The following is a 15,533-nucleotide window of genomic DNA, read 5'->3' as shown; positions in this document are numbered from 1 at the left end:
AAAGGAGAAACCAAATCATGTCAAAAAACAAAAATGAGTCAAATGACTGGGTAAACAAATCACATCACAATAATAACCATGAATGTTAATGGCCTGAACTCATCAATCAAAAGACATAGACTGAAACATTGGATTAAAAAGAAAAATCCAACAATATGCTGCCTGCAAGAGACTCATTCATAGAAAGAGACACCCATAGACTAAAGGTGAAAGGATGGGAAAAAAAATACCAAGCACATAGACACAGCAAAAAAGCTGGAGTAACCATCCTCATTTCAGATAATGTGGACTTCAAGCCAAAATAGTCAGAAGGGATAAAGAAGGACATTACATACTGCTTAAGGGAAGCATAAATTAGCAAGACATAACAATCATAAATATCTGTGCCCCGAACATTGGCTCATCCATGTACGTCAAACAAATCCTTCTCAATTCCAGAAATCAAACAGACCACAACACAATAATACTAACCAATTTTAACACACCTCTCTCACCACTGGATAGATCTTCCAAACAAAAATTGAATAAAGAAACCATAGATCTCAATAACACAATCAACAATTTAGACTTAACCAACATATATAGAATATACCATCCAACAAAGAACGAATACACTTTCTTCTCAACAACACATGGATCCTTCTCTAAAATAGACCATATTTTATGCCACAAAGCTACTGTTAGTAAATACAAGAAGACAGAGATACTATCTTGTATTCTGTGAGATCATAATGGATTGAAATTAGAAATAAATGACAGAATAAAAAACAGAAACTTCTGCAATACCTGGAGATTAAATAATACACTATTATATGATGAATGGATAACAGAAGACATAAGGAGGGAAATAAAAATTCTTACAAGTAAACGAGAACAAAGACAAATCATATCAAAATCTATGGGACACTATGAAAGCACTACTTAAAGGAAGATTTATTTCATGGGGCGCATTCAACAAAAGAAGTGGAAATCAACAAATAAACGACATAACACTACAGCTCAAAGCCCTAGAAAAAGAAGAGCAGACCAACACCTAAAGTAGTAGACAACAGTAAATAGTTGAAATCAGCACCAAAATCAACGAAACTGAAACAGAAGACACAATCAGAAAATTTAACAAAATAAATAGTTGGTTTTTTGATAAACAAAATTAATAAATCCTTAACCACACTAACAAAGAGAAAGAGGGAGAAAACTCAATTTACTAAAATTCGGAATGAACAAGGAAATATCACAACAGACACGAGTGAATACAAAACATAATTAGAAGCTATTTTGAAAATCTATACTCCAACAAAACAGAAAACCTCGAAGACATCAACAAGTCTCTAGAGATATATGGATTACCTAAATTGAACAAGGAGGACATACACAGCTTAAATAAATGAATTTCAAGCAATGAAATAGAAGAGGTCTTCAAAACCTACCAACAAAAAAAAGTCCGGGACCAGATGGGTTCTCAACTGAGTTCCACAAAACCTTTAAAGAAGAGGTCATTCCGATACTCCTCAAAGTATTCCATGAAATAGAAGAGGAGGAAACCATCCGAAACTCATTCTATGAGGCCAATAGAACGCTGATACCTAAACCAGACAGAAACACATAGAGGAAAGAAAATTTCAGATCAATATCCTTAATGAAGATCGACGCAAAAATTCTCAACAAAATTTTAGCATATCGCATACAAAAATATTTTAAAAATATAGTGCACCATGATCAAGTGCTTTTATTCCAGGGATGCAAGGTTGGTTCAACATCCGGAAATCAATAAATGTCATTCACCATATCAACAGACTTGAAGTTAAGAATCACATGATTATTTCAACAGATGCAGAAAATCATTTGATAAAATACAACATCGCTTCATGCTCAAAACACTAGAAAAAATTGGGGTAGTGGGAACATTTCTTAACATTGTAAAGGCCATTTATGCTAAGCCCATGGCCAATATCATTCTAAATGGTGAAAAACTGAAAGCATTTCCCCTAAAAACTGGAACAAGTCATTGATGCCCTCTTTCACCATTTCTATTCAACATCATCCTTGAAACTCTAGTCAGAGTAATTAGACAGATCAAAGAAATTAAAGGGATAAATTGGAAAAGAAAAACTCATACTATCCCTGTTTGCTGATGACATGATTATATATTTAGAGAAACCAGAAAATTCCACCAGAAAACTTTCAGAACTCATAAGTGAATTCAGTAAAGTAGCAGGTTACAAGATTAATGCTCATAAATCCAGTGCATTTTTATACATAAGTGATGAATCTTCAGAAAGAGAAAGTAGGAAAACTACCCCATTCACAAAAGAAATAGTATCAAAAAAATAAAATACTTCTGAATCAATCTCACAATAGCGGTGAAAGACGTCTACAATGAGAACTACAGAACACTAAAGAAAGAAATTAAAGATAACCTTAGAAGATGGAAAGATCTCCCATATTCTTGGATAGGAAGAAATAATATTGGCAAAATGACCATACTACCAAAAGTGCTATACAGATTCATTGCAATTCCAAATAAAATTCCAATGATGTACCTTGCAGAAATAGAGCAAGCAATTATGAAATTCATCTGGAAGAATAAAAAACTCAGAATAGCTAAAGCAATCCTTGGCAGAAAGAGTGAAGCAGGGGGTATCACAATACCAGATCTTCAACTCTATTACAAAGCAATAGTAACAAAAACGGCATGGTATTGGTACCAAAATAGAAAGGTGGATCAATGGTACAGAATAAAGGACACAGACACAAACCCAAATAAATACAATTTTCTCATACTAGACAAAGGGGCCAAAAATATGCAATGGAGAAAAGATAACCTCTTCAACAAAAGGTGCTGGGAAAACAGGAAAGCCATATGCAACAGAATGACATTAAACCCGTATCTCTCACCTTACACAAAACTCAACTCAAAATGGATCAAGGACCTCGGAATCAGACCAGAGACCCTGCATCTTACAGAAGAAAAAGTAGGTCCAAACCTTCAACTTGTTGGCTTAGGATCAGACTTCCTTAACAGGACTCCCATTGCACAAAACATAAAAGCAAGAATCAACAACTGGGATAGATGCAAACTAAAAAGCTTTCTCTCAGCAAAGGAAACTATCAGTAATGTGAAGAGAGAGCCTACAGAGTGGGAGAATATCTTTTCCACTCATACTTCAGATAGAGTGCTAATTTCCAGAATCTATAAAGAACTCAAAAAACTCTACACCAAGAATACAAATAATCCAATCAACAAATGGCCTAAGGAAATGAACAGACACTTCACAGAAGGATATACAAGAAATCAACAGATATATGAAAAAATGTTCAACATCTCTAGTAATAAGAGAAATGCAAATCAAAACTACCCTAAGATTTCATCTCACCCCAATTAGAATGGCGATTATCAAGAACACAAGCAACAATAGGTGTTAGCGAGGATGTGGGGAAAAAAGTACACTCATGAATTGCTGGTGGGGTTACAAATTAGTGCAGCCACTCTGGAAAGCAGTTTGGAGATTCCTCAGAAAGCTTGGAATGGAACCACCATTTGACCCAGCTATCCCACTCCTTGGCCTATTCCCAAAGTACTTAACATCAGCATACTAAAAAGATACAGCCACATCAATGTTCATAGCTGCTTAATTCACCATAGACAGATTGTTGAACCAACCGAGATGCCCTTCAGTTGATGAATGGATAAAGAAACTGTGGCATCTGCATACAATGGAATATTACTCCACCATGAAGAATGATAAAATTATGGCATTTGCAGGCAAATGGATGAAAGTGGAGAAAACCATGGTAAGTGAGATAAGCCAATCTCAAAAAACTAAAGGACAAATGATCTCACTGATAAGCGGTTGAGGACATATAATGGGGGGTGGGAGGGGTTTGCCTTAGGGTTAGTGTTAGGCTTAGTGTTAGGGTTAAGGAGGGTGGTAAGAATGGAGGAAGGAAGGACTGTATAGAGGGAAAAGAGGGGTGGGAGGGGTGGGGGAAGGTAAAAAAATAAAAGAATGAATCAAACAACATTGCCCTATGTAAATTTATGATTACACATGGTATGCCTTGACTCCATGTGCAAATAGAGAAACAGCATGTATCCCATTTGTTTACAATTAAAAAAAATGCCTACCAACAAAGAAAATCCAGGACCAGATGGGTTCTCAGCCGAGTTCACAAAACCTTTAAAGAAGAGCTCATTCCAATACTCCTCAAAGTATTCCATGAAATAGAAGAGGAGGGAACCCTGTGAAACTCATTCTATGAAGCCAACAACACGCTGATACCTAAACCAGACAGAGACACATCATGAAAAAAAAATTTCAGACCAATATCCTTAATGAAGATCGACAGAAAAATTCTCAACAAAATTTTAGCATATCGCATACAAAAATATTTTTAAAATATAGTGCACCACGATCAAGTGGGTTTTATTCCAGGGATGCAAGGTTGGTTCAATATCCAGAAATCAATAAATGTCATCCACCATATCAACAGACTTGAAGTTAAGAATCACATGATTATTTCAATAGATGCAGAAAAGCATTCGATAAAATAGAGCATCACTTCATGCTCAAAACACTAGAAAAAATTGGGGTAGTGGGGACATTTCTTAACATTGTAAAGGCCATGGCCATGGCCAATATCATTCTAAATGGTGAAAAACTGAAAGCATTTCCCCTAAAAACTGGAAGAAGGCAGGGATGCCCTCTTTCACCACTTCTATTCAACATCATCCTTGAAACTCTAGCCAGAGCAATTAGACAGACCAAAGAAATTAAAGAGATACAAATTGGAAAAGAAGAACTCAAACTATTCCTGTTCGCTGATGACATGATTATATATTTAGAGAAACCTGGAAATTCCACCAGAAAACTTTTAGAACTCATAAGTGAATTCAATAAAGTAGCAGGTTACAAGATCAATGCTCATAAATCCAGTGCATTTTTGTACATAAGTGATGAATCTTCAGAAAGAGAAAGTAGGAAAACTACCCCATTCACAATAGCATCGAAAAAAATAAAATATTTGGGAATCAATCTCACAAAAGAGATGAAAGACCTCTACAATGAGAACTACAGAACACCAAAGAAAGAAATTAAAGAAAACCTTAGAAGATGGAACGATCTCCCATGTTCTTGGATAGGAAGAATTATTATTGTCAAAATGGCCATACTACCAAAAGTACTATACAGATTCAATGCAATTCCAAATAAAATTCCAATGATGTACCCTACAGAAATAGAGCAACAATTATGAAATTCATCTGGAAGAATAAAAAACCCAGAATAACTAAAGCAATCCTCATTAGAAAGAACGAAGCAGGGGGTATTGCAATACCAGATCCTCAACTCTACTGCAAAGCAATAGTAACAAAAATGGAATGGTATTGGTACCAAAATAGAAAGGTAGATCAATGGCACAGAATAGAGGACATTGACACAAACACAAATAAATAAAATTTTCTCATACTAGACAAAGGGGTCAAAAATATGCAATGGATAAAAGAGCCTCTTCAACAAATGGTGCTGGGAAAACTGGAAAACCATATGCAACAGAATGAACTTAAACCCCTATCTCTCACCCGGCACAATATCAACCCAAAATGGATCAAGGACCTCGGAATCAGACCAGAGACCCTGCAACTTATAGAAGAAAAAGTAGGTCCAAATCTTCAACTTGTTGGCTTTGGATCAGTCTTCCTCAACAGGACTCCCATAGCACAAGACATAAAAGCAAGAATCAACAACTGGGATAGATGCAAACTAAAAAGCTTTCTCTCAGCAAAGGAACCTATCAGTAATGTGAAGAGAGAGCCTACAGAGTGGGAGAATATCTTTGCCACTCCACTCATACTTCAGATAGAGTGCTAATTTCCAAAATCTATAAAGAATTCAAAAAACTCTACACCAAGAATACAAATAATCCAATCAACAAATGGCCTAAGGAAATGAACAGACACTTCACAGAAGAAGATGTACAAGCAATCAACAGATATATGAAAAAATGTTCAACATCTCTAGTAATAAGAGAAATGCAAATCAAAACTACCCTAAGATTTCATCTCACCCCAATTAGAATGGAAATTATCAAGAACACAAGCAACAATAGGTGTTGACGAGGATGTGGGGAAAAAGGTACACTCATACATTGCTGGTGGGGTTACAAATTAATGCATCCACTCTGGTAAGCAGTATGGAGATTCCTCAGAAAGATTGGAATGGAACCACCATTTGAACCAGCTATCCCACTCCTTGGCCTATTCCCAAAGGACTTAAAATCAGCATACTACAGAGATACATCCACATGAATGTTCTTTGCTGCTCAATTCACCATAGTCAGATTGTGGAACCAACCTAGATGCCCTTCAGTTGATGAATGGATATCGAAACTGTGACATTTACATACAATGGGAAATTACTCCACCATGAAGAATGATAAAATTATGGCATTTGCAGGCAAATGGATGAAAGTGGAGAAAACCATGGTAAGTGAGATAAGCCAATCTCAAAAAACTAAAGGACAAATGATCTCACTGATAAGCGGATGAGGACATATAATGTGGGGTGTGAGGGGTAGCGTTAGGGTTAGGGTTTGGTTTAGGGTTAGGGTTAAGGAGTTTGGTAAGATTGGAGGGAGGAAGGACTATATAGAGGGAAAGAGGGGTGGGAGGGGTGGGTGGAAGGGGAAAAATAACAGAATGAATCAAACAACATTGCCCTTTGTAAAGATATGATTACACAAATGGTATGCCTTGACTCCATGTACAAATAGAGAAACATGTATCCCATTTGTTTACAATAAACAAATAAAAAAATTAAATTAAATGTATGTGGTAATTTTTTCAAAATACAGCCATTCCACTTGAATTTAAGAAAAGAAAAACAAATTTAGGTGAAAGGGAAATGGTTATTAACTTTATATATATTTTTTGTGACCAAAATGCCTATTTAATATAAGATCACTTTGATATTGTGATTACATTTCTTCCTCAAAATATATTATAAGAATATTTTTTATAAAGGACTAAGATTGTGACTGAGTTGTTAAGCACCCTGGGGTTCAAACCCTGGTAAAGAAATAAATGAATGAATAAATGAAGAAATAAAATGTGGATCATTTTCTTTAATTCCATATTTCAACTTTAGCATTTACCTTTCTCTGTTGTGGCTGATGAGAAAAGTAAGTCTCCCACAGTCGTCCATGCCAATGCCCAAGAGTGTGCTGTAAGACTATTGTTTTATGCCAAGGCCTATAAATTACCTGCCTGGTAACTCAATTCTCTTCAATATTTCATCCACATCCTAGGTTTGTCAGGAGCCATCACTCACCTCCAGTCATGGTACTTTGGCGTCTTCCTCTCTTTCTTAGATTTAAGTTTTTAATTGGTGCAGCCTCACTTTATGGATGAGAACAAGACTTACTCAAAGTCCTTTTCTCCAAGGTCAATCAGTACATGAATTGAGATTCTGAGCAGTGTTTGCCTGTTGTAGAAATAGTGCTCAGGAGAGTCATGGGGGCTCTGAGATTTTGGACTAGAGTTTTGACATCAAAAGGATAGAGATTCACTCTCTGTGAATCTTCTGGGGAGGGTGAGGGATACTGGAAAGGACTCAGAACTAACTCTGTCCCAAGGGTTCAGATTAGGGACTGGACTGGTTTCCTCTGGTGTCTCCATAACATCCCCAGAAATCTGATAAAGGAATGGGTGACAAAGTTTGCTGGTACTCTTGGCCTCAATAATCTCCAGACCTGAGGACTCTGTACAAAAAGTAGAACAAGATGGAAATTCAATGCATGTGTTCCTCCTCTACTAGAGAAAATACACCTTCCAAATCCTGAAAATGTTTTCTTTCACTTGGTTGCCAGGGACAGGATTAGGCTGAAATGGGGTGTTGCTCTTTGATGTATCCATCAAAATGATGAGAAAGTTTCTATCAAACTTTCTCTTAATTAAGATATATAACTTCTAGGTACTTGCAAAATAATTTGCTCTTAGTTTATAATACTATATTGCGCACTTATCCTTTTTTAACAATATAAATATCTTACTGTTCCTACTACCAAGAACAGAAGGGAGGGAGGGAAGAAAATCGAGAGAGAGAAGAGGAAGAGGATGAGATAACCAACAGGCAAAGGAGATTTAGCCCTATGGTGTTCCTCCTACACAGTCAGGATCCCTACTCAAAGTGGCCCTGTCTGTGCTGGAATACTATGCTGTTCCCATTGTAAATTTTTATTAATTATATCTTAGTGCTTAAGTTTCATAATTGGACTCTAAAAAGACAATGGACCACATGTATGAACACAGCACATACATCTAAATACATGTATACTGTGTCTGGCCACCTCATGCATATTAAGGAGTTTTAATTTTCATCAGCACAGAAGTCCACTGGGTCAAACAAACTGTGGGATATTGGAGAAACTAGGGCATAAAGTGAGTGTTTCCTGTCTATGAAAAAACACACAGAGGGAGGGCACCAAAGCCCAGCAAGACCACACTGTGGGGTCCAATGAGAACTCAATTCAAATGCAGAAAGAAGGCAGTGAATTCTTCAGGAAGACCAAGGACCCCTGTTTTCTCCTTTGTCACTCATGGTACTTCACTGTGTTAGCCCACCTCTCCAGCTGAGGATGTGAAGGGAAAGGGAAACCAGGACCATCTACAGTCACTTTCCTTACAGTTCTAAGTCATTAACAAGCCAATGGGAGAAATTGTTACTGGTTATCAAGGTGTAACAAAAATAATTGCATTGGTTGGTTGTGTGAAACATTTTCACTGCTCTGGTATGGATGAACTCAATGTGGGAGTGCAGACTACAAAATATGATTTCCTTGTAAGTGTGCATTTAGAATTGACATTGCATAAATAAAGATGAATGTTAAAAGTCTTGGAAATAATTTACAATGCTGGTTTTTAAGTAATGAAAAGGACACTAAAGGACAAAGTGCACAAGACACATGACTTGAACACAGAGAAAGAAATAGATTACTGTTGCATGATGTTAATGTCACAGTTTACCTGCTATTTGGTCAAGGACTCTCTTTTTATTTAGCCTTGGACCTGAAAAATTACATAACTGACCCTAATAACTACCCATGAAAAGGAGTCTATTTCCTTCCAAAAATGACTGATTATAGGATCTCATAATGTAAATGAAAATTGGGCCTGGAAGAGTAAGAAGGAGAAAAAGGAAGAAGAGGAGAAGAAAGAGGAGAAAATGGAAGAGGAAGAAGAAGGAAGACCATGATTAATAAGAAAAGACTGAGATACAGTTCTCCTCACAGGTGACTGACAATGACCACTTTCACAAGCAGGAAGCAAACCAGAAGGAGGAGGAGAAGGAAGAGGATAAGAAGTAGAAGGGGTAAAGGAGAAGAGGAGAAGGGGAGGAGGAGGAGGAAAGTCTCTCAATTATGGACAGATGACAAAGGACTTAGGAACAAAGGTACAAGATGTTCAATGAACTAAAGCAGTAAGAATATGAGTAGGAAAATAAATAGCTTTAATAATAAAATATAATCTAAAGAAAAAATGAATGTTTACTAACATGAATAATTACTTCCCTAGATAATAAGTAAAGGGAACAGACATATTCCTTACAGAAGAGTTTAAAACAATGCAATTGGACAGCATCCCCACTAGCAGGTGGAGCTTGTTACTCTTCTTATTTTCAGGGTGTGCTGATTCCTTTACCCTACATGGATGAAGGGGAAAGTAGTAACTTCCCAATGATGAGCCTGGCAAAAACAACCTTGACCATGGATGAATGGTAACATCTCAAGGATTTTAGTGAACATCGTATAACTCTGTCATGCTGTGACAAGGAAACATTTTATCTCTGTCCTATTTCTTACTAAATTATTGAACCACCAGTCTTGCAGGGGCATCCGTAATTCCATCCAGTGCTTGACAAAGATCCTCTGGAGGATGTTTGCAAAGACTCATCCTAAAAGGAATTGCCAGATGTTTTGCTCCGGAGCATGGTGTTTTTTCTGCTGTGTTTCTCTGATAATATATTACTCATTTCAGTCTAAATGGATTGCTTAAGGGGATGAGGGGAATACAAAAAAATTCCAGAAAATATTACCTACTATCTGAAAGACAATGGGTCTTTACCACTAACAAAGTCAAAAATAATTTTTCAACCATGCAATGAGTCCCTGAAAGCCTCTGGAGAAAATAGTTATAGATCTGCCTTTGTCTCCAACAGGCTGGTTAAATTCTAACAATAGTGGTGGGGTAAAAGAGTAAGTTTTCACAACATTCCTTCCTTCCTACAAAGAATAGGTCACCCCTATAATAAACGTTGGTGCACAATGTCCTGTTCTGGGAAAAAAAAGATATACATAAGACAAGGTAATCTATTCAGTAAAAAAACTTGACCACGAGAACCACTGCGACCGCTGCCCTCCTGTAGCCCTTAACTCAGCAATTTAGATATTAACCAGATGGACCTAATAGAGATGGTCACTTGAGATTATTTGTCTATTGCTTTAACCACGAGAGTAATAAGAATAGTCTTAGGTCACATAGAGTTTAGATATTAAGGAAATAAACATTGTATTTGCTCATTGACGTAGTTAGATATTCTTAAAACAATTGTGATTAGGTAAAGATAATCTGTAAGATTACCATTTCCTCATAATCTATCTGTTCCTTGTTAAAAACAATTTCTGCCTATGCTTTGGAAACTTCTTCAATATTAACCACAAGACTGCCATTATAGCCTAAAGAAAAATGTATATAAACACAACCTTCCCCAGAATAAAGTGGGATTGATTGCACCAGAACTAGAGTCTGTGTCTTTCATTCTCCATCTATCACCGATACTGTTTCCCCATGCCCTGTTTACCTGTGTGGCATCCATGGACTCCTGCTAGGGCTGGACCCCGGCACTGTCTGAAAACACACACACACACTCACACACACAAATACCACAAAAAATCACATAAGGCACATGCTACAAAATATGTGGCCAGTATTTGCCATTATTGTGAATACCATGATAAATAAGGAAAGACTGAGATACAGTTCTCCTCACATGACTGGCCATGACCATTTTCACAAAGCAGGAAGCAAACCAGAAGAATGTAATCTCCCTTCCCCACTTTTGAGGTCATGCCTCTCAGGGATCAAATAGAATGACTAGTTCTACATGTTTTTAATAAATACATATTAATTGCACGTGTCAATGGGATTGAGTGTGATATTTCCAAATGCATGGTAAGCAGTGAACATTTCTAATGACCTGTCTTTTACTCCCCCCCATCACCTGCCCCAGCACCCTTCCCAGTCCACAGTAATCATGATTGCGCTTCCAGATTAAAAAAAAAAATCAACCCTAGTGTATAGGTAGCAAACATGGTAATAGAACAGATATTTCTGAAGCCACAAACAAGGGCTTTTTGGAAAGACTGCCTCACCACTTCTCAGGCCCACCAATATTAATTCCTGGTTGGGTCTCTCCTCATCACATCATCTGTAATCAGAAAAATCTCCACCAGTTGCCTTCACTGTGCCAACTTCTATTCTAGGGCACCAAATCTAATGGTCCCTCCTTGGTCACCCGCTGGTTTACTTCTGAGTGTTCTTCAGGATAAGAGGTCTTGCCATTCTTTTAAAAATCATCTCTTCCCAGAAATCCAGGTCATTTCATTTCCATTATTGTCCCATATCCCTAATTGGATGTTCTTGCTCCCTGTATCCTTGATAGACTTCTCATCTCCATCAATAAACAGGTATGTCCCCAGATAAGAGTAAGGCTCTCTGTACTTTTCTATCTTCACCCTCACCCTAGGTCATCTTCAGTATCAGGACATTTTTTGCACATCCCCCTGCCTCCCAAATGTCCATCATCTTTGCAGCCCTCTTTCCTCACCTTCAGACCTAGTAAGCATCACAAACAACAATGAAAACCATTCCCCCAAACCAGTGCTCTTTTCTCTGCCTCATGTGGTCTTCTGCCCCATCAAGTACTGGATATCAATAAACCCCTTGGTTGCTCAAGTCAAAAATCCAGCAATTGTCACTGGTGTTTTGGCACTTACCTCCACCTGAATCCATGTCCCATGATGCTAGTTCCAGAGACAAAATTATAAACATACACGTGTGTGTGTGTACATATACAGATATAAAATTACAAATATATAAATTATGTAATTACACATATGATTATGTATCTAAAATATCTATAATAATAAATAAATCAATGAATCACATTCAACCACTTTTATCCTCATTACCTAGTCATGCCATTATGTTATATGATATTCTATTGATACACATGCCCTTGGTGGCAAGTTGTACTAAATTGTCATGAGTCTTCCTCATACTAATGGAAATTAAAGACTGCTTTTGACAAAAAGCACTGATTCTTCACCAAGTTCTACAGATTCTCAATGGGAAAACACAAGGAAAATAACTCTTGGCATCTGTTATATATTTACACACACATATACTCTATATATAGGTTTATAGTAATCAAAGCCTAGCAAAGAACACAAAATGCCTTCAATGGAAAGATTCCTGCAGCATCCCAGGAACAACAGCTCTAGAAGAGGTCATGACCAAATTGAGACACTGACTCCACTTCTGAATAAAATTTTGAGAAAAAATATGTATGAATATCTATCTATCTATCTCTTTGCCTGCCTGTGTGACTGTCAGTCTATCTATCTATCTACTATCTGCAACATCTTCTCCATGATGACAATGAACACTGGGTAGTGAGTGAAATACTGCCTTCCACAGCTGGACAATTAACTCTATATAAATTTCATTAAGAGATGTAAAAAATAAGCCTGCTTACAAAACAGCAGCTTTGAAGATATTTCTATGACATCTAGTAACCAAGTCAATGAATAAATAGGCACATACTCTGATAGACTCTAGAAAACAATCTGTCACCATCTAGCATCTAATCAGGAGTAAGCATTCTAACAAGGGAAAAACCCACATCAAGGAGAGAGTGATGTTCTGGTAGGGGTGAGACAGGTGTTCTTGAAACCTTGAGGAGGAATGGCAAAAAACAACTGGAGAAGCAAGCAAGGGACTGCTCCTAAGGAGACCTTTCTCTTATAAGTATGAAAGGACTGGGGACAGATAAATGACATAATGAGGGGTGTGTTTTAGAATAACTGGACAGATGAAACATTGCTGTGGATGGTGACATTAGATCAGATGTCTAAAGGGGTGAGCACTCCATGTCTCTTTAGTGCCTGGAACTTGGGCCAGACCAGGGGAACAGAAGCCCCCACCAGAATGGGAGCAGGGACTCCTGAGTGTTGTTCATGCCTATGCCCTTTCTGCTCAATACAGAGTCTTGTAGAAAATAGTTCTATTTTAAAATACAAGGGCATTAGGTTTCCATATATAAAACTAAATAGCACTGTTCAAACCCAGATCGCCTACTCCTTCCATGACAAACTACCTTTTAGAGAATCACAAAGCTGTGACTTAGCTTCACAACAGCCAGAGAGGCAGGTGTCTGTCTTTGTCCTGCTTTAGAGATGCATCGAGTCCCCTAAGGTTGCTTCTGACAAGGGTCAATCTGCCTCTCCATCTAGGCTTCTCTCACTGCCCAGGTGCCAGGAAGTCCCTGTCTGTGGGCGAGTGTGGTAGACTGGGATCCAGACAAGGCTCCAGTGAGTCACAGCTGCACCACATACTTACCATCTATGGACCTGCAGGTCTATCTACACAGAAGCACCAGGAGAAGTCTCTGTGAACATGCCAGGACAATGGTTGCACCCAGAAAACAAATCCTCTAAGGTGATACCCCAGGCCCCTTCTCAGAAACCCCATGGGCCCCAAACCACCTGAATACACAGAGAACCCACAGAATCCCATGAGATGAAGGGAGTGAGGAGGTTTACACCCTGGAAACAGCCTACCTCTGTTGCCTAATTGTATAAGGGGGAAACTGAGGCCCCAATGGAACAGCCTGAGGTAACATTCAGACATATGGGCCCTACTTCCCCACTAGGTCCTCAGTGACTACTTACAGAATTTCCAGACATACTCTCCTGCTTTCTGGTGGACACATGTCAATCACATGTGGGACTCCTGGTTCCTGCATTTTATTCATTACTAAATACCATTAAATGTCATTAAAACCACTCTTAAGAATACCCAAACAGGTCACATAGCAATGTTTTATCAACTTCAAATGAATTAAAGCCATATATTGTGTTGCATGAAAGCAAGAAAGCAGAAAAGATAGAAAAGACATGAGGAGAATTTTAAGAAGGAATCACACTTTTTGGAAAAATATAAATACAGTATACCTAAAATAGATATTTTTAGACATTTGTAACTCATGCACAATATTGAAATTCTCTTTCAGTTAAGTAAGTGAACATATTCTCTCTCTCTTACACATACATGCACACTATTAATGCTTCCATGATTCTCTTACTACTAAAATCAACCATGAAATTGTAGCACTTGTATATTCAAGTCAATTTAAATCAAAACCAATGTGTGAATGTGTTGTTGACACACGGCAGGCACATGGAAAGATACTGTATCATAAAACATTACATTTACAAGGGACAGAAGTCTGGATTTACTCTCATATTTCTATGTCTTTGACTGTCTTAATTTACATATGATTACAACAAGGAGAAATAGTGAAAATATCATTATAGGACTAATTATCTCTAAATTACTTTGGATCATTACACTGCCTGAAATGACTGAGAGATGTCTATACACTGTTTACCCAATGGTACCATTTTATTTTATGTAACCTACAAATTTTAATATCATTAAATACATGACTTTGTTAAAATTTGAAAAACATTCACTTTTATTTAATAAAATATATTCATGATACAAATAAAGCATTTCAAATTCCATTGTAAATCACCAGAAAAATACAAAATAAAAATGCTCATTGATAAGACTTTTCCTCTCCTATAATGATTGGCAAGTTATAGTTTCTCCAACTTTTAAGACTGAATATAATTAGTAATTTTGACTTATAATAAATCAGCAGCATTTCAGGAATGAACTGTCTGCACTACATTGATATAGGAGAATTTCTTTATTCACATCACATAAACTTATGTTGTCCAGAACATTTTAATTAACAGTTAAAGACAATGTCACATTCTCTATGTTTATAGGATTTCTCACTGATAATTGTTATACATATCAAGATAGGTGGTGTAAATTTTTTCTATACATTTCTCATTTGTGAATATTGACTCTCAATTGAAACTATTTTGCTGTTACCAAAAGCAAGTATTTTTGACCAGGGATTTCTGCATTTATAACATGCATGAGAATCTAATAAGAATGCTCTGATGTGGAAGATAGTTTGAAATTAGAATAAAGATTTGACAAATTATATTTTTAGAGTTTGTCTCTTCAATGAATTCTCTGGTGTTTCATAATGTGTTAGCAATTACTAAAGGTTCTGCCACATTCTTCGTATTTATAGAATCTTTCATAGGAATTATGTAAAATTTAGTAAGGGGTGAAGAATTGTTAGTGATTTTGTCACATTTCTACCATTGCATGGTCTTTC

Source organism: Sciurus carolinensis, chromosome 19 (genome assembly GCF_902686445.1).
Source record: "Sciurus carolinensis chromosome 19, mSciCar1.2, whole genome shotgun sequence".
Classification (NCBI taxonomy): Eukaryota; Metazoa; Chordata; class Mammalia; order Rodentia; family Sciuridae; genus Sciurus; species Sciurus carolinensis.
The sequence above is the reverse complement of the archived record's forward strand: the minus strand, read 5'-3'. Positions refer to the sequence as shown.